This window comes from Nuphar pumila, chromosome 5, assembly GCF_984573655.1.
Source record: "Nuphar pumila chromosome 5, dmNupPumi1.hap1.1, whole genome shotgun sequence".
Taxonomy (NCBI): domain Eukaryota; kingdom Viridiplantae; phylum Streptophyta; class Magnoliopsida; order Nymphaeales; family Nymphaeaceae; genus Nuphar; species Nuphar pumila.
In genome coordinates this window covers 88,528,384-88,554,784 of record NC_143253.1, presented here as the reverse complement: position 1 = coordinate 88,554,784, position 26,401 = coordinate 88,528,384, and the positions used below count along the sequence as shown (strand labels likewise).

The 26,401-nt window shown below is 41.4% G+C and overlaps 1 pseudogene; it reads right to left on the bottom strand.

The window, feature by feature from the left end:
- Nucleotides 1-289: 289 nt before the first annotated feature.
- LOC149837797 (uncharacterized) lies at nt 290-1,494 on the bottom strand (annotated as a pseudogene).
- Between the last annotated feature and the right edge of the window lie 24,907 nt (nt 1,495-26,401).

Below are 26,401 nucleotides of genomic sequence, written 5' to 3'. Positions count from 1 at the left end.
GTGTAGATGATGTGAAAGTGTGGGAAATTAAACATGATAATTTACAATGATTGGATGACTTATAGTGATTTCCAATCAGACTTTACTTCTGATTTCATGGTAAACCGATTTTAGTAACTTGAAGATATCTTCACAAAATATCAGCCGATCGATCTCAACAATAGTATAGCTGATAAAACTCCAACACATTGAATGATAGGTGACTGTATTGTGTTGTATATGGTCACAAAAACATTTTCAACAGCAAAACACAGACAAAACTAGAAAATCGAACAAGGCATGCATGCAACTAACTAGATAGGAATGACATTGCCTGCCTGAAATCAAACGATTTCCGTGTCGAAGACTGGAAAAGATTCTTATCTGGAGTCCAGAAATTTCCATTATGAGGTAGGAGAATCTGTTGGTTACAAGTTTTTTTTTTTATCTTCACCAGATTTTGGGGAGGGCACCTCTTTCTTCTTCTTGACAAGTTCGAAAAATTCAACAACTTGGCGAGCATATTTTTTTTTTTGCTTTGCTTTAATATCTTTGCTGAAATCAATACTGAGTTCACAATCTAGAACCAAAGCTGGCACCTTTTGAATGCTAGCATGCATATGGCCTCCTTCCAGATAAAATACACGATCTCTTATATCAGGATGCAAGGAGTTATCCATATGGAATGAAAATTGACTAACTGATAGCACCCCGTGATTTCCACTCTGAAAAGGGAACAACCAGCTCTCGTGCTTTTCATGCAAGTCATGCAGATAGTCCAGTGATACACCACCTTCTTCTGTCCTTTTCCTCAGCATCATTCGCTTATGGCAGGTGTCAGGACTAGCTCTTAGATATATAAAACCATCAGAGATAAGTCCAGGAAGACAAGAAACAACAGGATCAAACCATGAATCATAGATGTTGATCTCCATCTCATTCATCCAATTTGCTTTGTGCACAACACGAACAAAAACCATTCGATCACTAAAAACACTTCTTTCAATCAGGCGCAACGGCTTAATTCCACTAATAGACTCCCTTTCTTGCACAACTCTTATCACAAAAACATAATTTTGGAAAGTATAAGCATACCTCTGGGGTTCTGCATAAAATGCATCCCAAAATATTGAAGTGATCAGGTCCAACATCCTGTCACTTTGAAATAGGCTCCGGAACCACTTCCACAAGATCACGCAATTCAAGTGTTTCATTGGCTATTCTTTGAAGGAATGTAGTCTTCCCAACACTTATGTTTCCCTCAACATAGAATGTTAACCTCTTATTCTGTGCAGATTTCTGGTCGGTATTTGAATTTGTCTCTTTTAACTCTTCATCAACACTCCCTTTTATAAAGGAAGTTAAACTTTCAGCGTGGTTTCTGTGAATGATCCCTACAGTGCTTTGTAAATATTCAACCATCTTCTGACTAGACTCTCCAAAGAACTTGTCCTTATAGAGTTGCTTGAGATCCGCAACACCTCCAATGCCATTATCCACAAGCTCGGATGCCATCCAAACCAGAAATCAAGATTACAATCGTCAGAGAAACAAAACAGATAATGCAAGCAAATTATCAAAACAAAATCAGAACTCTGATGCAAACAAGAAATTGTGATAATCAAACGTAAAATTAGCTATAGATTGGGATGCAATACAAACGAAATCACAAAAATGCAAAAGGAGAAAAAGAAACGAAAGATATGTTGGAATCTACCATTCCGTTGTTATCACACATCTGTAGCTCGACTTCGCTATAAGCAAATCGACATTACAGGGTGCTTGATATGGTTCTTCATTGAGAGTGACTGTTGGGAACTTTGATGTCATCTCTTCTACAACACAATTTACTGCAACCTGCTTGATTGGATCTCCTTTCATGTCAATATCATCCATCACCACCTTGGGAGGTGGTGCACGAATCACTGCATACTCGGAGACCACCTTAACCTTCTCATCTACAGTGTCTTCATCATATGACCAGCTTCTGAGCTCTTTGCTTTCTTCAAAGGCTTGAATAGCTAGAACAACAGGCATTCCATGCTCAATAGTCAAAATATTCTCGTTAATTACCATACTATCATTTATGTTACTTAGGACATCACCATTGATCTTCTTTTGTTCAATATTGGAACTCAGAGATGCTTGGCCTTCTTAACTTTCAACAGTGACCCCCTTAGTCTTTACTTTATTTTGCAGGGGACTCGGAGAAGACCTTGTACCATTCCTCAGGCTGGCAGCTACAGAAGGTTTTTGTTCTTTCAAGTTCACTTATTGGAGAGTGAGAGATTCAACTTCCAGTGAAATAGAACCAGGCACCTATGAATGACCCAGAAAACTCTTTCTCGACAGATCCGGGCACGAAGCATATTTCAGTAACTACCTGAGTTTTATAGTTACAGATCCGCTAGTTGGAGCTGGGATTCTCGGTAGATCTGTCGATCTGAAGTCATTTCGCAATGGATATGTTGGCTTGGAATTGATTCCCCCTCCCCATAAAAGCCATGGAATTACCCATGTTGAATGTTCAACAAGGTAGATCTATTGTTCGAGGGATGTTTAAAGATCCCAACCAATAGCTCACTAATCTCTCATAGTGGATCCTCTTGGGAACTTGATGTTCACCACAACTCTAGCAAAATGGATACCACACACATCCAATTTCTCAAAAGAGGGAATACAGCTATTTGTAAAAGATCATGTAATGGGGAATATACGTATGGAAGACGATGGTTCTAAATTGAACCGAAATATAGAAACAACTAGAATTACATATGCGATCATGCAGTTGATGATGAACCAAATTTCAGAAGAGTGAAGAGAAATGGATTCAAACAAAATATTGGAAATAAACAAAGACAATCTTACATAAACCCCAACCCGCTAAACAAAATTCCTTTTAACCCTATTGAAACAGGAAATCAGCTAGCATGAGCTCAACAGAGGGCTCGTTGGATCAAAGAAAAAAGAAAAGAAAGTGTATGAAATGAAACACAATACTATGAATCTGAATGCAAGTAAGAACTTATAGTTGAAATGTGTTACAGATAAAAGGGGAGAAACAAAACAAACGAACAAAAACAACAGAAACAAAAAAAAAAAGAAATCGATGAAGACATTATTGGACCTAACACACGATGGCGTAAACAGATATTAGAAATAAGAAATTCAGAAATAAATTGTAAAAGGGAAATAATAAAAAAAAATGTAGGAATGTATATTTCGTTTGTTGTAGCACAGGGATGGGTCGAAATAGCTATAAGCTATTCAAACCCCATCCTTGGTGCGATAATTAGATGATCAACAAGAAAAAAAAATGCAAGAAAATCAAAGTTTCAGATAGAAATGAGAGGGGAAAAACTTACAGGGTTGTTGTAGAGACTCTGAATGAAGGAGTAAGGTTCTCCTCTCCTACGACGGAAATCTTCTGCTATTAAGGAATGAGAGAGATTTGCTTACTCGATTGTTGCAGGGGATGATCGAGCGATTTCCTTCGGGTGATGGAGAGGAGGACTAGAGAGAAAGGAGAAGAAGGATTGCTGAGGGAAGGGGAAGAAGAAGAAGAAAGAAGGGTAATGAGGGAAGAAGATTGGGGTTCCAAAGAGGCACTGATGCGTGAACATGGAGAAGTGAAAAGCGATCCATGAAGAAGCAGAAAGGAAAGGTTGAAGACAGATTAGAGAGAATGAAGAAGGATGCTGGGGTGAAGAAGTGGTGAGAAGAAGGGAGAGCTACGGTTGTTTATGAAGGGATTAGGAGAAGGGTCGAGAATGGAGGTTTCGGTTGGCGATGAAGGGTTTAGCGAGGTGAAGATGGGGGTTGTTGGTGACGAGGGGTTGGAACAGGTGAGCTGAAGGAAGGAGAATCAATGGTTTGTTGTAGATGTGCGATGATGGGGAAAGAAGGGATGCGCGGGAGAGGGAGAAGGCTAGAGAGAGAGAAGGGAAACTGTTCGGCATCCGACCCCTTGCGAGAAAACCCTAAAAAGCATTTTTGCAAACTCCCCCCCTTTTGTTTTCAAGATTTTATAAAGAGGAAGTTTTTAATAAAATTTTGCTAAAAAGTGCTTCTTCATAAAACTCGATTTTTAAAAGGTATTTTTCAAAAAGGTTATTTTTGTGTTATTTTTTTTTTCTATTTTCTTATTTTTTTGTGTTTTTCTTGAAATTATATATATATTTTTTGTATTTTTTTGAAAACAAAACTCTAAAAACTAAGAAATTTAAACTAATTTTACAAAATTTCAAAATATTTACAGAAGAAAGGTTTTTTCTGAAAAATCAATGTTATTTAGGAAAAATTTCTTCAGAGAAGGGGTTTGGATCCAGATTTTGAGAAAATGTTCGAGTTTTGAAACTCGAATTGAGAAATACAACATGATGGATCCAAACGGATGTCGGATGGACTATCAGAGCTATTTAAAAACTATTTTTGGTATTTTCTGTAATTTTAATTTAAAAGTTGGGCAACGAGGCTCTGATTTGGATCTGGACAATAGATCCGGATCCGAAATCAAGTCAGACATATAAAAATGAATTTAATTTCCGTAAAACTTAAGAAATGAACTGGAATTTAGATTTAAAAGTGACTCAATTGCTCAGAAAATGATATCAGGAGCAAAAAGGGAATATTTATAAATTTTTTGGAAAATTTGGGGTGTTCACAGATGCCCCTCTTTGCTACTAAGCTGGTTGAAAGCCAAGCTTAGTGGCAAAGAAAACACTCCAAATTTTGAAAAATTCCCTAGTTTAGCCAACCTGAACTGGGTGTGAAAAAAATATTTTGAGAAGACATGATTTTCAGGCTTAAAACCTTATCCTGAATGGCCTTGGGGAGACGAAATCCTCGAAAATGATATGACTGAATAATAGAAATGAGGAAATCGTGATGGGACATTGGGTGAAGATCCCGAAATGATAAAGGATAAGTATTTTGATCAAGTCTTATGGGTGAGACGAGATCAACCTTTGGAATGATTCAGGTTTATCCCTTAACCTGGATGGGACGAAGATAGATCAAGATGATTTGAATGGGGAAAGGAATATATGAGGACCTTGATGGGACATTTTTGCGAAAATGCCTCGTGAGATGAAGCTCAAGTAGGATCCTGTCCTGGATGGATATACAAAGCATGGATTCCTCGATGGGAAGAACCATGATGGGTGTAAGACCCGCAATTTTTCAGAAAATATCTGAATAAAATTCATGAGGCATTTATCGGTAAAAATAGCATTTCTTCTCAGAATGCGAAACGAATCAATTCCTGCGAGCCAGTTATACTTAGGATATTCGTCGAATCACGAATATATCCTCAAACACTCTGGAAGCCATAACTTCCTACCTGAATGAAATCAAAGGATTCCTGCGAGCCAACTTTCTTAGTTACGTCAATACGAAGGGAATGGCGTACTCAGAATTTTTCGGAAAAAAATCGCCGGAAACCCGAAATTCTTGCGGGACCCACAGAAATATTCATGGGACCCACAGAAATATTCCTCAGAAAATATCTGGTGGGACACATAAAAATATCCCATGGAATATCCAAGTGGGCCCCACACCAAGGAACCTCTTGGAATTAAAAAGAAGCCAAAGGGGTAGAATGGGCATGGAAAAACCCAAGAGGAGGTGGGCTTGGGCTATAAATAGCCCTCCCCACTCTCTCTCTTCTCATAAAAATCGACCCCCTCTCTCTCTTGCCTTCTCTCTCTCTCCTAAACCTCCCCTACCTAGCCTAGCCCACCAGAGCCCACCTGACCTGGTCTGAGCCTGCCTGACTTAGCCTGAGCCTGCCTGACCTGGTCCTAACCCACCTGACCTGGGTCTGAACCCACTTGACCTGGTCCAAACCCAGTTGACTTGACTTGAACCTAGTTGGGTTTAAAGTCAAAGTCAAAGTCCTTTTTGGTCCAGATTCCGGTTTGGATTTCTGAACCCAGACTTAGCCTACTTGAGCTGAGTTCGAACCTGCTGAACCCAGTTGACTTGGATCGAACCCTGTTTGATTCAAACCACTTAGGTTGAGTAGCTTGACCTACTCTACCTCTTTCTCAACTAAGTCAGCTTCATCTGACTTAGTCTGACCTCTCGAAGGAAGGCTCGAAGCCAAAGAAGCAACCCGGAGCCGTTTCTTCCACGATTTGAAGTAAGTTCGCTTCGTTGATCCATCTCTCTCAAGTATTTGACTGTTTGTATATAGAATATACTTTCTGAAGTAGTATCTTGCTTTAGTTCTTGATTGAGCCCTTTTTGGACACTTCGGTGTTCACCCGCTCGTCTTGTAACTATCGTCGGATATATCTATGTTCAAACACGCAGTATATGCGTTCTTCAAAATGGTATCTCGCTTTAGTTCTTGGTTGAGCCCTTTAGGACACTTCGGTGTTCACCCGCTCGCCTCGTAACTATCGTTGGATGCGGATTTAGGTGTATATCTGCTGATTCTGCCGACGCGTCTTATATCGCACAGGCTATGTAATTTACCTTTGCCGTCGCGTCGTATGATGCCAAGGCTCCCTGTTTTCTGTACTTCCGATTACTGCACTTCCGATTATGCATTTACTTACGCCGTCGCCTCGAACGATGCAAAGGCTCCTGCTTTCTGCAATGTATTTACTTACGCCGTCGCGTCGAACGATGCCAAGGCTTTTGCTTTGTTATATATGTAGAATATTTCGTTCAGTTACACACCCTGAACAATAGTATATGCATTTCTTTACGCCGCCGCTGTATAAAGCACAGGCTTCTGCTTATACTACATATATAGCGCATAAATGAGCGTTCAAATGGAGATCAACTCCAAATCGCCCATGTGATTCCTTGACCGCTCCTCGTTCAAGATTCTGCTTGACGAATGAAGCCCCTATTGGAAAGGCTTCGCTTTTTGGCAAAATGCGCTTTACGTAAAGACTAAGTTAATTATGTATGGCCTGGCTATGGCCCAGGGTTCCTGCAACCTTGATGGATGCAAAGTACGCACAACGGTGCGCATCCATTTCCCGAATTAAGCGTGGCGATTTCCAACCAAAGAGGGGAGATGCCGCTGAAATGGATAAAAGAAACGCACGCTTTCTCCGTAAAAGACAGGAAGTGCTGCTAAAATTTCTGAAGAAGCTAAGAATAGCTCAGAAAGAACGTAGCAGGATACTCTGACATATAGCAAAGTGTTACCCAGTTCATGGTTTGCCATATACAACGTAGAAGGGTTCGTCGCACCACTGCCGGTAGAGCAGGGGAGGTGCTGACGAAATGGTTGGCAGAAGAGCTGCCTGAACCAATGGAACGGCATAATGATGTCCATTGATGGAACGATGCCAGATCGGCTCGTATCCTTGTGCCTGCAAGGGCACCTTGCTCGTAAGGGCCGCTGAGCCGGAGTAGAGGTTGCGCCTTGTCTAGGTTTGGACTCGTTGCGTAAAAATATGCCGAGTAGCCGATCTATTTAGATCGAGTCATATGCATGCTCATTGAGAACGGTTACGCAACCAGACTCGTAAGGGCCGAAGAGCCAGAGTGTGTTGTTTCCACCCAAAGAGGTGTGATGCTCGTGGTGGCCGAAGTGCCAAGAGCGGTGTTCTACATGCATATAAATAAGACTTAAGGTCTCACATACCCCGCGGTTGAAAATCGTGTTAGGGGTACCCCCTCAGTAATGACTGTGTTGGGGCAGACTGAATGGGGTCGGGTACATACTCCCGTAGTGCTGAAAGCACGGGCTGCCTAAATGGCATGCAGATTCTGTCCAAGTAATTGTAAGACTGGCAGACCCCTTCAGGAATTATGCTCACTGTGGAATGATAGTGATGGTACAGCCTTGAGTGACATGTATTTTACTTTGGACCTGATAGAGTCCACGATGGCCTCAGTCACTCATGGGTTTTGGGGTCGTGGTTATCCTTAAGATCTAAGGATTGAACCCAACTACTGCAAGTAGAGGATGGATCCGAATATGGGCCTAGTAGGATTCTCCCAGTTGAAACACACTGCCCTACTATGGATAGGGTCAACAGGCCTCTGGGGTATCTAAAATACATAGAATAATCAACCCCCAGAACGTCGCGTTGATGCCCGGACAATAGCTCTACCTGCGTACCAAAGGCGGGAGCGGTTAATTATCAAACAATGCATTAGTTCTAGGTACAACGATGTTTTGAATGTATGAGTGGATGACGTGTTGAGTCAGTCCTGCATAACCTTTGTGAAGGTGTCATGTTCGGTATACTACTGGACCGACTGGGCAAAGACCCGTGTTGTATCCGAACCACTAAGCGAAGCTCGAGGAGTTGTCCTTAGATGCATGGGATACGGATGTGCCAAGTATGAAGACTTGAGCTAGACATCACTTTGAGACCCGGAAGAGGTCATGGCTAAGTCGTGGAGACTTAAGCGGCTATTCAAATCACAGCCCTGAAAAGGCTTGCTCTAAGTCATGAAGACTTGAGCGGATGTTCAACTCATAGCCCTGAGGAGGCTCCTGCGATATACGCTAAGTCTTGGAGGCTTGAGCGTCGTTATTGCGCATTGCGACCCTGAGTGGTCATTATTGTATTTGAGTTGAATGGATGTATGACTGCATGCTTACCAGACCATCAGTGGTTCTGACCCCGTTTCATGGGGATTTCAGGTGTTGTACCTGCGTGGCGATATGCGGAGCAAGGCGGCATCGAGTTCCAGGGTTTCTCTAGACAGAGTTGTACTGCTTCCTTTTTATTGAACCTACACTGCTTTTCTAAGTAGTGGTGTTGTAATAAACAAGTGGTTTTCGATAAATGGAACACTTTGGTGGTCAATGAGTTGTTTGGCCACATACCTGCAACGTGCTCGGAGTTTTCTAAAACTGACGACTCATTATCGTCTGATTCCGCTGCTAAAAGCTTTTCTAAATTCCGCTGCAAAGAAAAAAAAAAGAAATTCATGAAAATTTTAACTTAGCTTTGTTTTGGAAATTTGGGGCGTTACAGAATTGGTATCAAAGCATGAGTCTGAGAAACCTGGTTCAAGATCCGTCATGGTCCCGATATCGCACTGTAAGTATATGTTTTTATACTTTTGTTCTGATCTGGGTGCATCTTTGTATAGATGGCAACTCATGACTCGCGTGGATACTGCTATCGCTGCAAGGTCATGCACGATGAGTGGATATGCCCGTATGAAGTCCAAGACTGCCAATACTGTGGCGAAGATGGGCATTCCTCCAACGAATGCCAAAGGAAATATACCGCTGATATGGGTCGGCGGGCATCAAAGGGTCTTAAGGATGAGACTTCGCGTGTCAGTGGACCGCATCACTCTAGTGTTGGGAGCAACCATACCCCAACATCTCTTGATGAATTACCAAGGCTGAGGGATTTTGACTTGAACTTCCCCGCGGAGGTCTATCACTCGCCAAGCTACCATCCGGCATCACATACGCCGAGCTTAAACGGCAGGAACAAAAGAGAGGATTCTTTCTGTTCGCCGATTATTATTCCAGACTCCCAGAGTCTTGATCTTGCTGACTGGGAAAGTGGACTGGAGTCCCTCATATATCCCCAATATTCGCTTGCTAGTGCGGAAGTGCCGCCCAAGCCAAAGCTAGTAGTGCCTGCACCAAGGCCATGTGGCAATAGATGGACCTTTTGGAGTTCGTCTTCATCAAAGAAATCCAAGTCTTAAAGAGACTGGTAATGTTTTGGAGTCAGTAGACTCATGTATATAGTTTCTCAACGCCTAAAGTCTGCCAGTGCGGCATGACGTTTTGTTTAAGGCGATGCTTGTGTAAATGTGATGTATATTAAGTAAATAAAGCTTTTATTTCCTCATATACATCGAGAAACTAAGAACAAGTGCTTGTGTGTGCATAGATAAATGGCTCCTACGACGCGGAGAACCATACCAAGCGAGGAGTCTCATACGCAAGGATTCCTGTTGGAGACACTCAACAACCTGGTTACCGCCATCCATGAAACGAGGCCAGAACCAGTCGCACCACGAAACGAGCACCTGGGAGGAGTGACTTATGAGAAGTTCCTCAAGCTTGACCCGCCAGTTTTCATTGGCAGAGCCGATCCTGAGCTCGCAGAGAGTTGGATCGAAGAGACAGAACGTGCCTTCTCAGTACTGGGAGTACCAGAAGAGAAAAAGACCAACTTTGGCACGTATCGATTAAAAGATAATGCACGGAAGTGGTGGGATACCACTAAACTTATCCAGTTCTCACAAGTCGAAGTCATTCCTTGGACTGACTTTCGGAGGACTTTTATGGATAACTATTTCCCGTTGCATTCCAGAAACAAGAAAAAGATGGAGTTTCTGGAGTTGGAACAGGGCGGTATGAGTCTAATGGACTATACCACCAAATTTCAGAATCTAGAGCGCTACTGCTCTCGATTGTTCGAAACAGACCAAGAAAGGGCCGACAAATATGTGAATGGTCTGCGCGAAGGGCTGCGATCTCGAGTGATAACAAGCATGCCTTCGACTTTTCAGGCTGCGGTAGCAGCAGCTTCAAAAATCCAAGAGGACTGGGCACGATCTAAAGTGATCGTAGCAAAGAAGCCCATAGTGAATGGTGGGAATCGTAAAAGGACGTTCCCAAGTGGCCAGGGTTCACGACAACCCTTTCAAAAGAAGAAGTTCCAAGGAGGGAACAACACTCAGCAAGTCGTGAGGCCAAAACAGAACCCAACTCCGAATGGTCAGCAGTCCAACTTCAGCTGCCCAAGGTGTCGTATGAACCACCCTGGAAAGCCATGTCCTCGTGACATTGGTGGGTGCTTGTATTGTGGCAAGATGAGCCACTTTAAAGGGATTGCGCCAAGAAGGCTGCAGATGAACAAAGGAGTAATGTCGGATCTGCCGGACCCTCTCAACCAGCCCCACAACGTTCTCAGTTTCAACGACCTCCACCTAGAGTAGAACAAAGGCCTGCTGCAGGTCGTGTATATGCTGTAACGACTGAACAAGTCGAAAATGGTGACCTGATTGAAGGCACCGTACCTGTTAATGGACATGCAGCTTACGTCTTGTTTGATTGTGGTGCTACTCATACGTTTATCTCTCACGATTTCACTGAACAACTCCACGCTTCGGTGCAACCGATTGATAAAATGATCGAAGTATATAACCCGTTGGGTTCACGCACCAAATGTATCCGGTGTGTGAAAAATTTGGATATTGAGATAACAGGGCAACACTTGCCTACTGACGCCATCCTGATCGATATGGTACAGTACGATGTCATTCTGGGAATGAATTGGTTGGCTCAGAATAATGCCAAGATTCTGTGCCGCGAGGGCAGAGTGATTCTATCTCGACCCGGATTGCCTAAAATGGAATACCGGTTATCCAAGCCTGTTCCACAGAAAAGGCTCATATCAGCACTTAAGGTACAAAAATACCTTAGGAAGGGTTGTGTGGCCTTCCTGTTGAGTCTCTCGGTGGAAAAATCCAACGACCAACCCCTTGAGAGTTTGGAAGTGGTACGGGAGTTTCCCAATGTATTTCCTGAGGAATTGCTAGGACTTCCGCCACGTCGTGAGGTTGAATTTGGAATTCAATCCTTACCTGGAACAGCGCCGATATCCAAAGCCCCGTATCGAATGGCGCCAGCTGAACTCAGTGAGTTGAAGTGTCAGTTGGAAGAACTGATGGAACAAGGGTTCATCCGACCGAGTGTGTCACCGTGGGGAGCCCCGGTACTATTTGTAAAGAAGAAGGATGGATCCCTTCGGTTATGCATCGATTATCGGATGCTTAACCAGGCAATTGTTAAAAATAAGTACCCGTTGCCTCGGATTGAGGACTTATTCGATCAGCTCAGAACAGCGAGGGTGTTCTCCAAGATCGACCTTAGGTCTGGGTACCATCAGCTTAGAGTAAAGGAAGAGGATATACCCAAGACAGCCTTCAGAATGAGATACGACCATTATGAGTTCGTAGTAATGCCCTTCGGACTCACTAATGCGCCTGCTGCCTTTATGGATCTAATGAACCGGATATTCAGACCATATTTGGATAGCTTTGTCATCGTCTTTATTGATGACATTCTCGTATATTCTGAGAACAAGGAACAACACGTGGAGCACTTGAAAATCGTCTTGAAAACCCTTCAAGATAACCAACTCTATGCTAAGTTTTCAAAATGTGAATTCTGGCTAGATAAAGTGATGTTCCTTGGTCATGTGATCTCGAAAGATGGAATCGCAGTAGATCCTGCGAAGGTGGAAGCTGTGATGGACTGGAAGCAGCCAGAAAATATCACTGAGGCCCGTAGCTTCCTTGGACTTGCCGGATATTATCGGAAGTTCATACAAGACTTCTCCCGAATCGCCGTACCGATGACAAAATTACTTAAAAAGGGAGTCAAGTTTGAATGGACTGACCAGTGTAAGGAGTACTTTGAGGTTCTCAAACAGAGGCTTACCACTGCCCCTGTCCTTACCTTACCTTCTGGTCAGGGAGGCTTCGTGGCTTATACCGATGCCTCGGGAACAGGTCTGGGTTGTGTGTTGATGCAGCATGGCAAAGTAATCGCCTATGCGTCACGACAGTTGAAAGTCCATGAGAAAAATTATCCAACCCACGATCTTGAGCTTGCCGCGGTAGTGTTCGCACTTAAAATTTGGCGACACTACCTTTATGGAGAGAAATTTGAGGTCATGTCGGACCATAAAAGCCTAAAATACCTCTTTTCTCAAAAAGAACTCAATATGCGGCAACGGCGATGGCTGGAATTCCTCAAAGACTATGAATTCACGCTTTCCTATCACCCTGGAAAGGCGAATGTTGTAGCAGATGCCCTTAGTCGCAAGACTGTTGGCACTCTGGCCAGCCTAACCGGACAATGGAAGTTGATGGAGGATTTCGTCAACTGGAGGCCATTTTTGGCTGATTCTGGCCGAATCCAAATGTCATGTTTGACGATCCACATTGAGTTCCTCGATCGCATCGTAGCCGAACAGTTCAAGGATCCCCAGTACTTGGAATTGAAAGCTCGTGTTGAAAAAGATGACACTTTCTTCCATTTGAAAGAAGATGGAGGAATATGGATGGAAGAAAGGATTTGGGTTCCAAATAACCCTGAGCTAAGACAGGAAGTACTCCAGGAGGCTCATAATAGCAAGTACACCATTCATCGTGGAGGTACGAAGATGTTCCAAGATTTGCAGAGGAAGTACTGGTGGAAGGGTATGAAGCGTGATGTGGCTACATTTGTCTCGAAGTGTTTGATCTGCCAGCAAGTTAAGATCGAACATCAGCGACCTGGTGGAAAGATGCAGCGGATCGAGATTCCAGAATGGAAATGGGAAGGCATTACGATGGATTTCATCATTGGATTGCCTCGATCCAAGAGACAACACGATTCGATATGGGTGATCGTGTACAGACTCACCAAGTCTGCTCACTTCCTGCCAATCAACACTCGATACTCAACTGAACGATTGGCAGAGATCTACATTCGGGAAATCGTTAGACTCCATAGAGTGCCGATTTCGATCATATCCGATCGTGACCCGAAGTTCACCTCTCACTTTTGGGAGCAGCTTCAGAGAGCCCTGGGGACGAAACTCAAGTTCAGTACAGCATTCCATCCCCAAACAGATGGGCAATCAGAACGAACCATACAGACTCTTGAAGATATGCTAAGAGCCTGTATGCTGGAATGGAAAGGTGATTGGGATTCCCACCTAGTGTTGGCTGAATTTGCTTATAATAATAGCCACCACGCTAGCATTGGGATGGCACCGTATGAAGCCTTGTATGGACGACCCTGTAGATCACCAATCCATTGGGGTGAAGTGGGTGAGCGAACCTTGGACTCGCCCATTGTGTTGCAGCATTATACTGAGCAGGTCCACATGATCAGAAAGAAGCTACTGACTGCTCAGAGTCGACAGAAGAACTACGCCGATCAGCGGCGTAGGGAACTCACTTTTGCGGTTGGAGATAAGGTTTTTATCAAGGTCTCTCCAACCAAGAGTGTGTTTCGTTTTGGAAAGAAGGGGAAGCTCAGCCTCAGATTCGTTGGTCCCTTCGAAGTTTTGAGCTGACTCGGAGAGACTGCCTACCGAGTAGCATTGCCACCACAATACGCGCAAATACATGATGTATTTCACGTATCAATGCTTCGTAAGTACGTTCATGATCCTTCTCACGTCATTCAACATGAAGACATTGACATCCGAGAAGATATGACGGTAGAAGAAAGGCCAGTGGAGATCATGGACCGACGGGAGCAAGTGCTAAGAACAAAGGTCATTCCACTTGTTAAAGTGAGGTGGCAGCATCATGGAATCGATGATTGCACTTGGGAGCCTGAATCGGATATGCGGGATAAATATCCTGAACTCTTCACCTTGTACTCTTAGCTGAATTTCGCGGACGAAATTCCTTTAAGGGGGTAATGATGTAAGACCCGCAATTTTTCAGAAAATATCTGAATAAAATTCATGAGGCATTTACCGGTAAAAATAGCATTTCTTCTCAGAATGCGAAACGAATCAATTCCTGCAAGCCAGTTATACTTAGGATATTCGTCGAATCACGAATATATCCTCAAACACTCTGGAAGCCATAACTTCCTACCTGAATGAAATCAAAGGATTCCTGCGAGCCAACTTTCTTAGTTACGTCAATACGAAGGAAATGGCGTACTCAGAAGTTTTCGGAAAAAAATCGCCGGAAACCCGAAATTCTTGCGGGACCCACGAAAATATTGGTGGTATCCACAGAAATATTCCTCAGAAAATATCTGGTGGGACCCACAAAAATATCCCATGGAATATCCAAGTGGGCCCCACACCAAGGAACCTCTTGGAATTAAAAAGAAGCCAAAGGGGTAGAATGGGCATGGAAAAACCCAAGAGGAGGTGGGCTTGGGCTATAAATAGCCCTCCCCACTCTCTCTCTTCTCATAAAAATCGACCCCCTCTCTCTCTTGCCTTCTCTCTCTCTCCTAAACCTCCACTACCTAGCCTAGCCCACCTGAGCCCACCTGACCTGGTCTGAGCCTGCCTGACTTAGCCTGAGCCTGCCTGACCTGGTCCTAACCCACCTGACCTGGGTCTGAACCCACTTGACCTGGTCCAAACCCAGTTGACTTGACTTGAACCTAGTTGGGTTTAAAGTCAAAGTCAAAGTCCTTTTTGGTCCAGATTCCGGTTTGGATTTCTGAACCCAGACTTAGCCTACTTGAGCTGAGTTCGAACCTGCTGAACCCAGTTGACTTGGATCGAACCCTGTTTGATTCAAACCACTTAGGTTGAGTAGCTTGACCTACTCTACCTCTTTCTCAACTAAGTCAGCTTCATCTGACTTAGTCTGACCTCTCGAAGGAAGGCTCGAAGCCAAAGAAGCAACCCGGAGCCGTTTCTTCCACGATTTGAAGTAAGTTCGCTTCGTTGATCCATCTCTCTCAAGTATTTGACTGTTTGTATATAGAATATACTTTCTGAAGTAGTATCTTGCTTTAGTTCTTGATTGAGCCCTTTTTGGACACTTCGGTGTTCACCCGCTCGTCTCGTAACTATCGTCGGATATATCTATGTTCAAACACGCAGTATATGCGTTCTTCAAAATGGTATCTCGCTTTAGTTCTTGGTTGAGCCCTTTAGGACACTTCGGTGTTCACCCGCTCGCCTCGTAACTATCGTTGGATGCGGATTTAGGTGTATATCTGCTGATTCTGCCGACGCGTCTTATATCGCACAGGCTATGTAATTTACCTTTGCCGTCGCGTCGTATGATGCCAAGGCTCCCTGTTTTCTATACTTCCGATTACTGCACTTCCGATTATGCATTTACTTACGCCGTCGCGTCGAACGATGCCAAGGCTCCTGCTTTCTGCAATATATTTACTTACGCCGTCGCGTCGAACGATGTCAAGGCTTCTGCTTTGTTATATATGTAGAATATTTCGTTCAGTTACACACCCTGAACAATAATATATGCATTTCTTTACGCCGCCGCTGTCTAAAGCACAGGCTTCTGCTTATACTACATATATAGCGCATAAATGAGCGTTCAAATGGAGATCAACTCCAAATCGCCCATGCGATTCCTTGACCGCTCCTCGTTCAAGATTCTGCTTGACGAATGAAGCCCCTATTGGAAAGGCTTCGCTTTTTGGCAAAATGCTCTTTACGTAAAGACTAAGTTAATTACGTATGGCCTGGCTATGGCCCAGGGTTCCTGCAACCTTGATGGATGCAAAGTACGCACAACGGTGCACATCCATTTATCGAATTAAGCGTGGCGATTTCCTACCAAAGAGGGGAGATGCCGCTGAAATGGATAAAAGAAACACACGCTTTCTCCGTAAAAGAGAGGAAGTGCTGCTAAAATTTCTGAAGAAGCTAAGAATAGCTCAGAAAGAACGTAGCAGGATACTCTGACATATAGCAAAGTGCTACCCAGTTCATGGTTTGCCCTCTACAACGTAGAAGGGTTCGTCGCACCACTGCCGGTAGAGCAGGGGAGGTGCTGACGAAATGGTTGGCAGAAGAGCTGCCTGAACCAATGGAACGGCATAATGATGTCCGTTGATGGAACGATGCCAGATCGGCTCGTATCCTTATGCCTGCAAGGGCACCTTGCTCGTAAGGGCCGCTGAGCCGGAGTAGAGGTTGCGCCTTGTCTAGGTTTGGACTCGTTGCGTAAAAATACGCCGAGTAGCCGATCTATTTAGATCGAGTCATATGCATGCTCATTGAGAACGGTTACGCAACCAGACTCGTAAGGGCCGAAGAGCCAGAGTGTGTTGTTTCCACCCAAAGAGGTGTGATGCTCGTGGTGGCCGAAGTGCCAAGAGCGGTGTTCTGCATGCATATAAATAAGACTTAAGGTCTCACATACCCCGCGGTTGAAAATCGTGTTAGGGGTACCCCCTCAGTAATGACTGTGTTGGGGCAGACTGAATGGGGTCGGGTACATACTCCCGTAGTGCTGAAAGCACGGGCTGCCTAAATGGCATGCAGATTCTGTCCAAGTAATTGTAAGACTGGCAGACCCCTTTAGGAATTATGCTCACTGTGGAATGATAGTGATGGTACAGCCTTGAGTGACATGTATTTTACTTTGGACCTGATAGAGTCCACGATGGCCTCAGTCACTCATGGGTTTTGGGGTCGTGGTTATCCTTAAGATCTAAGGATTGAACCCAACTACTGCAAGTAGAGGATGCATCCGAATATGGGCCTAGTAGGATTCTCCCAGTTGAAACACACTGCCCTACTATGGATAGGGTCAACAGGCCTCTGGGGTATCTAAAATACATAGAATAATCAACCCCCAGAACGTCGCGTTGATGCCCGGACAATAGCTCTACCTGCGTACCAAAGGCGGGAGCGGTTAATTATCAAACAATGCATTAGTTCTAGGTACAACGATGTTTTGAATGTATGAGTGGATGACGTGTTGAGTCAGTCCTGCATAACCTTTGTGAAGGTGTCATGTTCGGTATACTACTGGACCGACTGGGCAAAGACCCGTGTTGTATCCGCACCACTAAGCGAAGCTCGAGGAGTTGTCCTTAGATGCATGGGATACGGATGTGCCAAGTATGAAGACTTGAGCTAGACATCACTTTGAGACCCGGAAGAGGTCATGGCTAAGTCGTGGAGACTTAAGCGGCAATTCAAATCACAGCCCTGAAAAGGCTTGCTCTAAGTCATGAAGACTTGAGCGGATGTTCAACTCATAGCCCTGAGGAGGCTCCTGCGATATACGCTAAGTCTTGGAGGCTTGAGCGTCGTTATTGCGCATTGCGACCCTGAGTGGTCATTATTGTATTTGAGTTGAATGGATGTATGACTGCATGCTTAGCAGACCATCAGTGGTTCTGACCCCGTTTCATGGGGATTTCAGGTGTTGTACCTGCGTGGCGATATGCGGAGCAAGGCGGCATCAAGTTCCAGGGTTTCTCTAGACAGAGTTGTACTGCTTCCTTTTTATTGAACCTACACTGCTTTTCTAAGCAGTGGTGTTGTAATAAACAAGTGGTTTTCGATAAATGGAACACTTTGGTGGTCAATGAGTTGTTTGGCCACATACCTGCAACGTGCTCGGAGTTTTCTAAAACTGACGACTCATTATCGTCTGATTCCGCTGCTAAAAGCTTTTCTAAATTCCGCTGCAAAGAAAAAAAAAAGAAATTCATGAAAATTTTAACTTAGCTTTGTTTTGGAAATCCGGGGCGTTACAATGGGACTGGAAGAAAACACCTCGTCGAAACGAGGGAAACTCGTTGGAACGAGATTCAGGTTTAACCAAAACCTAAAAAAGGAAGATACCTCGAGGGGCGAGGTTCAGGCTTAACCCTTATCCTGAAGGGGGCAACCAAATGGAATCCTAGAACGAAGAAACCATGATGGGACCTTCGGAGTTTGGACGAACAAATCCGAAAGGGGTTTACGAAAGGAGAAAATGAGGTTTCCTAAAGCATGAAAAAGGGACGACCTTGGATGTTTCATTGCTGACACTTAATCAGCTTTTAAAATTGGCGACCTCTCGCAAAAAGTACAGGTTTTGACCCTTAACCTAAGTGGGAACAACCATACAGAATTCTCGAAACCGTGATGGGACAGGAGAGATACTTTAACTGAATGGGGTTACTCTTCTGGAAAATGTAAATAATTCTCGGTTGCATCAAAATGGATATTGAATATTTATTTCATTCTTGGAATATCTAGAAAATTTTGTCAATAAGATAAATTTATAGTTGACTTTAACGCTTGAAAATGTGCACGTGTGTGCAAAAGATATTCCCTCTTTTACCTAGAGTATTTCCTCCAACGAGGTTAACTCCTCGATTTTAAGAGTCAAATTCAAAATTTTAGCGCTGATGATTTTCTTCAAGGAAGTTATCCATTTTCCTGATATGAGAAGAGAAGAAATATTCTTAATTTCATAAAAACAAGTAGTGAAAAGATATTGATAAAAGAATTTCGCATAAGAAAAGATGACTTCTGGCAATTTCGGCAGTTTGACATCCGGGCTTTTTCCCATGATGATCTTTTTGCACTCTTTTTGAGTCATTGGGCTTTTCGGGCTTTTACATCATCCTTCATTTTGGAGATGTCCTGACTTTTCTCTCTTTTTTAGGGAAGGGCACGTCACAAACTCCTTCATCTTGGAGATGTTCTGATCCTTCATTTATCTCAGGGATTATATTGAGGATATTGGCTCAAAAAGGTCTTTAGAGGATAGCAGAAATCAAATATCTTTTAGGGTTTGTCAGTAGGTCCATGTGAACACCCCAAATTTTTTAAAAGTTTGTAAATATTCCCTTTTTTGCCCTTTATCTTCATTTTCTGGGTAATTGAGTCACTTTTAAATATAAATCCCATATTTTTTCTCAAGTTTTCTGAAATTAAATTCATTTTGTGTATCTGACTCAATTTTGGATCCAGATCCAGATAAAAGATCCGAATCTGAGCTTCGTTGTCTAATGTTTAAAATCAAATTCTCAAAATTTCCAAACTAATCTTTTGAAAAGCTCAGACAGTTCGCCCGGTATCCGTTTGGATTCATCAAATTATATTTCTCAATTCAAGGTCTAAAACTCGAACATTTTCTCAAAACCTGGGTCCAAACCCATTATTCTGAAGAAATTTCCCCGAAATGGTCCGAAATTCTCAGAAAAACACTTTTGTAAATATTTCTCAGAAAAACACAAAAAAATTAGGGTTTAATCTTTGTTTTTCCATAAAACCTTAGGATTTTTACAACAATTGGAAAATGCAAATAGAAAAGAAAAAAAAAATTAGTTTTCGAAGAAAACCTCTTTTAAAAAACCATTCTTTTGCAAAATAATCTTTTTGAAAACACCCTTTCGAAAAATCGGGTTTTTGAGAAAACTTTTTTTTGCAAAAATTTATTAGGGAGTCCCCCCTTTGCAAAAATTTGAAAATAAAGGGGTTCCCCTTTGAATTCTTTTCTTTAGGGTTTCGATAAAAACCCTTCGCAAGGGGAGGACCTTCTCCTTCTCGCGAGTTTTCTCCCTCAGCTGTCTCTCTCCATTTCTCAAAAAAACATCCCCATCTTCGACCCTTCATCGCCAAACCTTCCTTTTCAGCCACCCATCCGCAACAACCTCCATTCGGCCACCCATCACCAACCAAACCCTCCAAAACGCCTCTTCCGAAGCCTTCCTCCGCCATCGATGCCTAACGGCACCCTCCTCCTCCAGCCGCTTATCTTCAACAAACTCCCTTCTCGAAGCACCTTCCCCCCCTTTAAAATGATCACACAGGTCTCTCCTCAAAGGACCGCATTTCACCCCCGCATCCATCTCTTCTTCACGATTTCCTCTGTCAAATAGCTCTTCCCCCTTTTCCCTTGATATTCTCCTTGGAACTTTTCCTCTAATTGGGGAAGGGATCTTCACTTCTAGTGAGAGAAGCGGAGGAGTCCCCCGTGGCTGTAAATCCCTTCTGATCGAGCAAAGGAGATAAAATCTCCAGCAGCAGTTACAGGTAAGTATTCATCCTCATCTCCCCATTTCAATACCTCTTCTTCATCCTGCTGGTTTCCCCCATCGATTGGAGGAGTCTCAATCCTGAGGCATCAGCCATGGCAAGTACCCCATCTCTCCTCCCCTTGTTCTTTTTTTTTTCGATTTTTTTTTTATCGCCCCCATCAAAACATCCATGTAGTATCAGTGTGTTTATAGCATAACCTATCTACATATATGTAATATTAACGGAATATCCATATTCCGACATTTGCTTTGTTTTCCATGCCATTCCTTTCAAATTTCTTTGATTACTTACGGTAATTTTTTTTTTACCTAAACTGTAATATATTTCTGTATGTATGCTTCCCGTACAATAGGCCCTCTTTGATCTTCATTTCAACAGTTTAATGTTGTGTACGATCTTCGATCGATGTTTCTGGTTCAAGCCGCCTCTGAATGTTCGCTTCATTAGTTTTTTTTTTAGCTTCATCTACCTGTATTTTTATTTTCTCTTTTACATGTTATGATCATCCATTCATATTTTGGCTTCTTACTTTGATTATCATTGTCTTTATTTCTTGTTGCGCTCCTGTTTATAGTATCACCTCTATTTCAATTTATGCACTTTGTTTGCATTTAGCAATTTCTGAAATTTCGTTTCCATTATCGGCATATGGCCACTGCATGTTTGTTAAAGCATTCCATCATCTGGTTTTGTTTAGTTACCCATTATATTTCAGTTTCTAGCTTCACGGTGGATTTCTTTTACTTTGGATTATTTCTAACCAAACTCTCGATCATGCTTCATTCATTTCACCCACATTATTTTCATTCCATCATCATCATTCATTGGTGTGTCCATGTTTAAGCATCATATTCCATTGCTTCTCATAATCATTGCATTACATCTTGATTGAAGCCTCAGTAGCAGTGGATTGACTGGGTATAACGTCTATGCCTTCCGATCCTATAGCATATAGGGGAAATTTCCTCAAATGCTCATCCTTCATGTTTGTATCGGCAGAAAGATTGTTTAATGAAGAATGACATCTTCAGTTTCCAACGTGCTTCATCATTAAAAGGGGTGGCTTGACCGCGAAGGAAAATCCAGATATCTGCTAAATAAGGCTAAAGCGTGTCCCGGTTCCTAATCACTCCCCAAAATCACATGGTTCAAGCATTGGGAGCTATTTCATTCCCTGTTTGTTAAGGTAACTGAGTGTATCAAAATTGTGCAGGTTTACGTTGTTGCTTCGGAGTGTCTTTTGAAGAGGGTCAAGCCAAGACCTCAAAAAGGGGAAACGCAATTGCGAGCTGGAGTGGCCAGTGAAACTTCGGAGGAGGAAGTAAACTAAAAGAGATTAGAGAAAGCATCGCAAATGCCTGAAATGGATGACCTGCGGGCCACCCCTGACTCCCATTTGCATCCCTCTGCATCAAGGACCTGCGCACTTGCAACATGAACACAGAGGAAGTCCATATTTCCTTTTGAGAGAGAAAATTTCCAATATTAGAACCATTGGATTCAAAAGCCCAGTTATCCAACCTGATGTTGCTACCAGAGTTTCCAGTAGCTTGACTCAGTATCGGTCAAGTACCAAGCATCATAAAAAAAAAATCTCTGTAAGAGAGCTTCCTTGAAAATTTTGAAGTTTTGTTGTATGTTTGTGCCTTCAAAAGCTAGTAAGGAGTTAATGTCATGCCTTGATCACTGAGGTTGGATGTTCCTGTCATGGGCTGGAACCAATTGTGCAGCTCAAGATATGATAAACCTCTCTTGTTACGACAATGAAGCCATACATGATACTTCAAGTACAAGGTTTTGATGATGAGCAAGTAGAATCAACTGCATTTCAGCTAAGGCTATGAAGAAATTGAAGAATTCGGTGAAGAATCCTTGAAGACTAGTGTGCAAATGTTTAATTCATTAAAAGTCTTAGATTCTTGTAAGAGCCTTACTTAGAGTGCATATTTAGGTTGCATTTCACCTTAAAAGTCTTTAGAAAAACTTTTCTAAAAGAAACTCTTTTGAAAATCTTTTTAGAAAACTATTTTCTTAAATTTTCATGTTTATTAGTCGACCAATAGACTTATCAGTCGACTAATCCTTTCGCGCCATATTTTCTAAAAAAGTCGTTCTTGTCAAATTAGTCGACTAGACAGAATGTCTGTTTTCTGGAAAATTAGCAGCAGTCGACTAATGATTTTTCAGTCGACTGAACAGAACATGTGTTTTCTGTAAAATTTAGCAGCAGTCGACTAATGCTTTTTATCAGTCGACTAAACAGAATGTTTGTTTTCAGAAGTTTTTAGCAGCAGTCGACTAAAAGGTTTTTCAGTCTACTGATGATATTATCAGTCGACTAACTTTTCTCAAGTCGACTAAGTTTCAAAAGTTTAGATTTTCAAACGGCTCGATTAACAGATCAGTCGACCGACGATAACTGTCAGTCTACTAATAACTAACTATTAGTCGACTAACTGATGTTTCAGTAGACTAATTTTGTCGTTTTCCTGAAACTTCAAAAAGGCGTGTCTTTTCATTTTTCAAACGTTTTGATCGTTCAAAATGGACAGTTTTGACACCCTTTCATACTCTTAACGTATGGAATCTTTTAACTATAAATATGAGTGCATTCTACACTCAAAAACATGAAATTCAATAGAATTATATTGAATTACTTCTTGCTTTTCACTCCTATCCATTCAAGTATTTGTTTTCTCACTCACGTGATATTTTCACTTCAGTTTTTCACTCAAATCACTTTGAGAGATAGTGAATTCGTGAGTAGAGTGTTTCAACAACCTCAAAAGCCAATTGCATTTCATTTGCATTCAAAAGGAAGGCTCATAAGTTGTATTGTAAGTTCTTATTTCTTTTGTGTAAAAAGGACTCCTTGGTGTAAAGGAGTTGTTTGCTTTCAGTGGGATTGTTACTGAAAGTGGGACCGGTTATGGTCTGTGTGATCTTGTAGTTTACAAGGTTGATAGTGGAAAATCTCAAGCGGGTTTTGCTTGGGGACTGGATGTAGGTCGGGTTTGACCGAACCAGGATAAAATCTTGTGTTCTTTGTGTGTTTGCTTTGAGATTTGCAAAATCATTCAATATTCCGCAGAAAGTTATAAAAGCACTATTCATCCCCCCCCTCTAGTGCTCGTTGCCTCGATCCTAGTGCACTTTCATTTGGTATCAGAGCACAGGTTTGCTATTACTTTGATTTGACCATCATCTAGCATGGCAACTACAACATCTCAGCACAAAGAAGGAAGCTCCTCTGTTCGTCCTCCTCTCTTCGACGGAACAAACTATGGATACTGGAAAGTAAGAATAACAATATTCTTGCAATCCATGGATCTCGATATCTGGAGAGTTGTTTCAGAAAAGTACCAAACTCCATCAACTGATTTTAGCCGATGGACCGATGATGAAAAGAAGACTGCTTCACTGAATGCCAAAGCTATGAATGCGCTGTATTGTGCCGTTGACAAAGAAGAATTCAATCGCATCTCTCAATGCTCTACAGCAAATGAAATCTGGCATACTCTTCTCGTGACTCACAAAGGTACGTCAAAGGTAGAAGAATCTAATGAAGAAGTCGCCAACATGTGTTTTGTAGCACAAAAAGATTCGGTAAGTCAATTTGACTATGATGAGTTATTTGAAACATTTAATGATTTATATGCTAAATTTAAGAGTCTTAGTTCTAAAAATAAAGAGTTAAAAACTGAAAATTTAACTCTTGACTCTCAAAATAAAGTGTTACTTCAAAAAATAGAAGATCTCAAGAAAGAAAATTCTTGCCAAGCACTTGAGATAAAAGAAATTGGAGTTAGAACCAATCTCTTACAAAAAGAAATATCTAGTCTTAAAGAAAAGTCAAATGATCTTCTTTCTATAGTGACCAAATTCTCAAATGGTCAACAGAATCTAGAAAAACTTCTTGGTTCTCAAAGATGCTCGGTTAATAAAACCGGTTTGGGATATAGCTTCTTTGATACTCAAAATAGACCAAACCTTGTGGTGAAAAATCAAAGACATTATTCTCAACCTTTTGTTCATAAAACTAAACTTTCTAGTTCTAATAGAAATGCATCTAGAAATGATTATTCTAGAAATGTTTATTCTAAATCCTTTTATAGAAAGAATATTTATTATCAAAGGAAACCAAAATCCAAATGGATATGGGTTCCTAAGACTAACTCTCATAGACCCGAAAATAAAAAGGGGTCAAATGCTCTGTTTTCTGATTTTGTTGTAGGTACACAACATAAGGAGCAAATGGATATTGGACAGCGGCTGTTCCAAACATATGACTGGAAGGCCGGAGTTATTTTCCACCCTCCAAAATAAGGATGGAGGAACCGTCACCTTTGGTGACAATAACAAGGGAAAAGTGATAGGTATTGGTAATATTGGTAATCCAAAATTTCCCTTGATAGAAAATGTTCTTTTAGTAGATGGTTTAAAGCATAATTTAATATCTATTAGTCAATTACGTGATAAAGGTTTTCATGTTTCTTTTGAAAATAATTTATGCTTAATTTCTGATTTTCAATCTAAAAAGATCATTTTTAAAGGTAAAAGAAGAAACAATGTGTATGAACTATATCTAGATGAATTACCCTCTTTTAATGAAAAATGTCTTATTGTTTCAAATGAAATTCAATGGTTATGGCACAAGAGACTTGGACATGTTAATTTTAAAATTATTTCAAAATTATCCAAGAATGATCTTGTAAGAGGCCTACCTAGAATACCATATAAAAAGGATCACTTATGTGATGCTTGTCAAAGGGGTAAACAAATCAAGAGTTCTTTTAAAGCTAAAGATATAGTTTCAACAAAACGTCCTCTTGAACTTTTACATTTAGATCTATTTGGACCATCTAGAATTCAAAGTTTGAATGGTAGCAAGTATGCTTTTGTTATAGTAGATGATTATTCTCGGTTTACATGGGTGATTTTTCTAAAAAGCAAAAATGATGCTTTTTCGGAATTTTCTAAACTTTGTAGAAGAATTACAAATGAAAAATCTATATCTATTATTAAAATTCGTAGTGATCATGGTGGTGAATTTGAAAATGAATCTTTTCTAAAGTTTTGTGATTTACATGGTATCTCTCACAACTTTGCTTTTCCTAGAGCGGCTCCACAAAATGGAGTTGTTGAAAGAAAGAATAGAACTTTGCAAGAATGTGCTAGAACTATGCTTCAAGATAAAAAAATTACCAAAATATTTTTGGGCTGAAGCAATTAATACAGCATGTTATGTCTTAAATCGTGTTCTTATTCGACCAATTTTACATAAAACATGTTTTGAATTGTATTATGATCGTATACCAAAGATCTCATATTTCAAAATTTTTGGTAGTAAATGTTTCTTGTTAAATACCAAAGATAATCTTGATAAGTTTGATTCAAAATCAGATGAATCAATATTTCTTGGATATTCTTCTAGAAGTAAAGCATATCGTATTTTCAATAAAAGAACATCTTGTATTGAAGAATCTTTACATGTTGCATTTGATGAGAATTAGGAGAGAACTAGGTATTTGCTCATTTTTGGATTTATAAAAATGCTGATTTTTGAACAAAATCTCAAAATCTCACTATTTTAGTCGACCGATAAAATTCTAGTCGACTGGTGTTTTTATATTTTGGAATGTATCGCATCATATTAGTCGACCGATATATTTCTAGTCGACTGATGATATTTTTTAGAATAAGTCACACTTTTTTAAGTCGACCGATAAAGTTTTAGTCGACTAAATTTTTTTTAAAAAAAAATTTAAGTGAAGGGACCCGACACCCCTTGGATTTGTTTTAAAACCCATTTTTTTTTTAAAAAAAGGCATCGTTTCACTTCGTACCTTTTCGAAACCCTTAAATCCCTCTTTCTCTCTTGCCTCTCTCTCTTCCGAAAAACCCTCAGAGTGTCGTTCGACTCCATCATCGCCGGGATTTTCTTACCGTAACAGGGAGACGCCGGA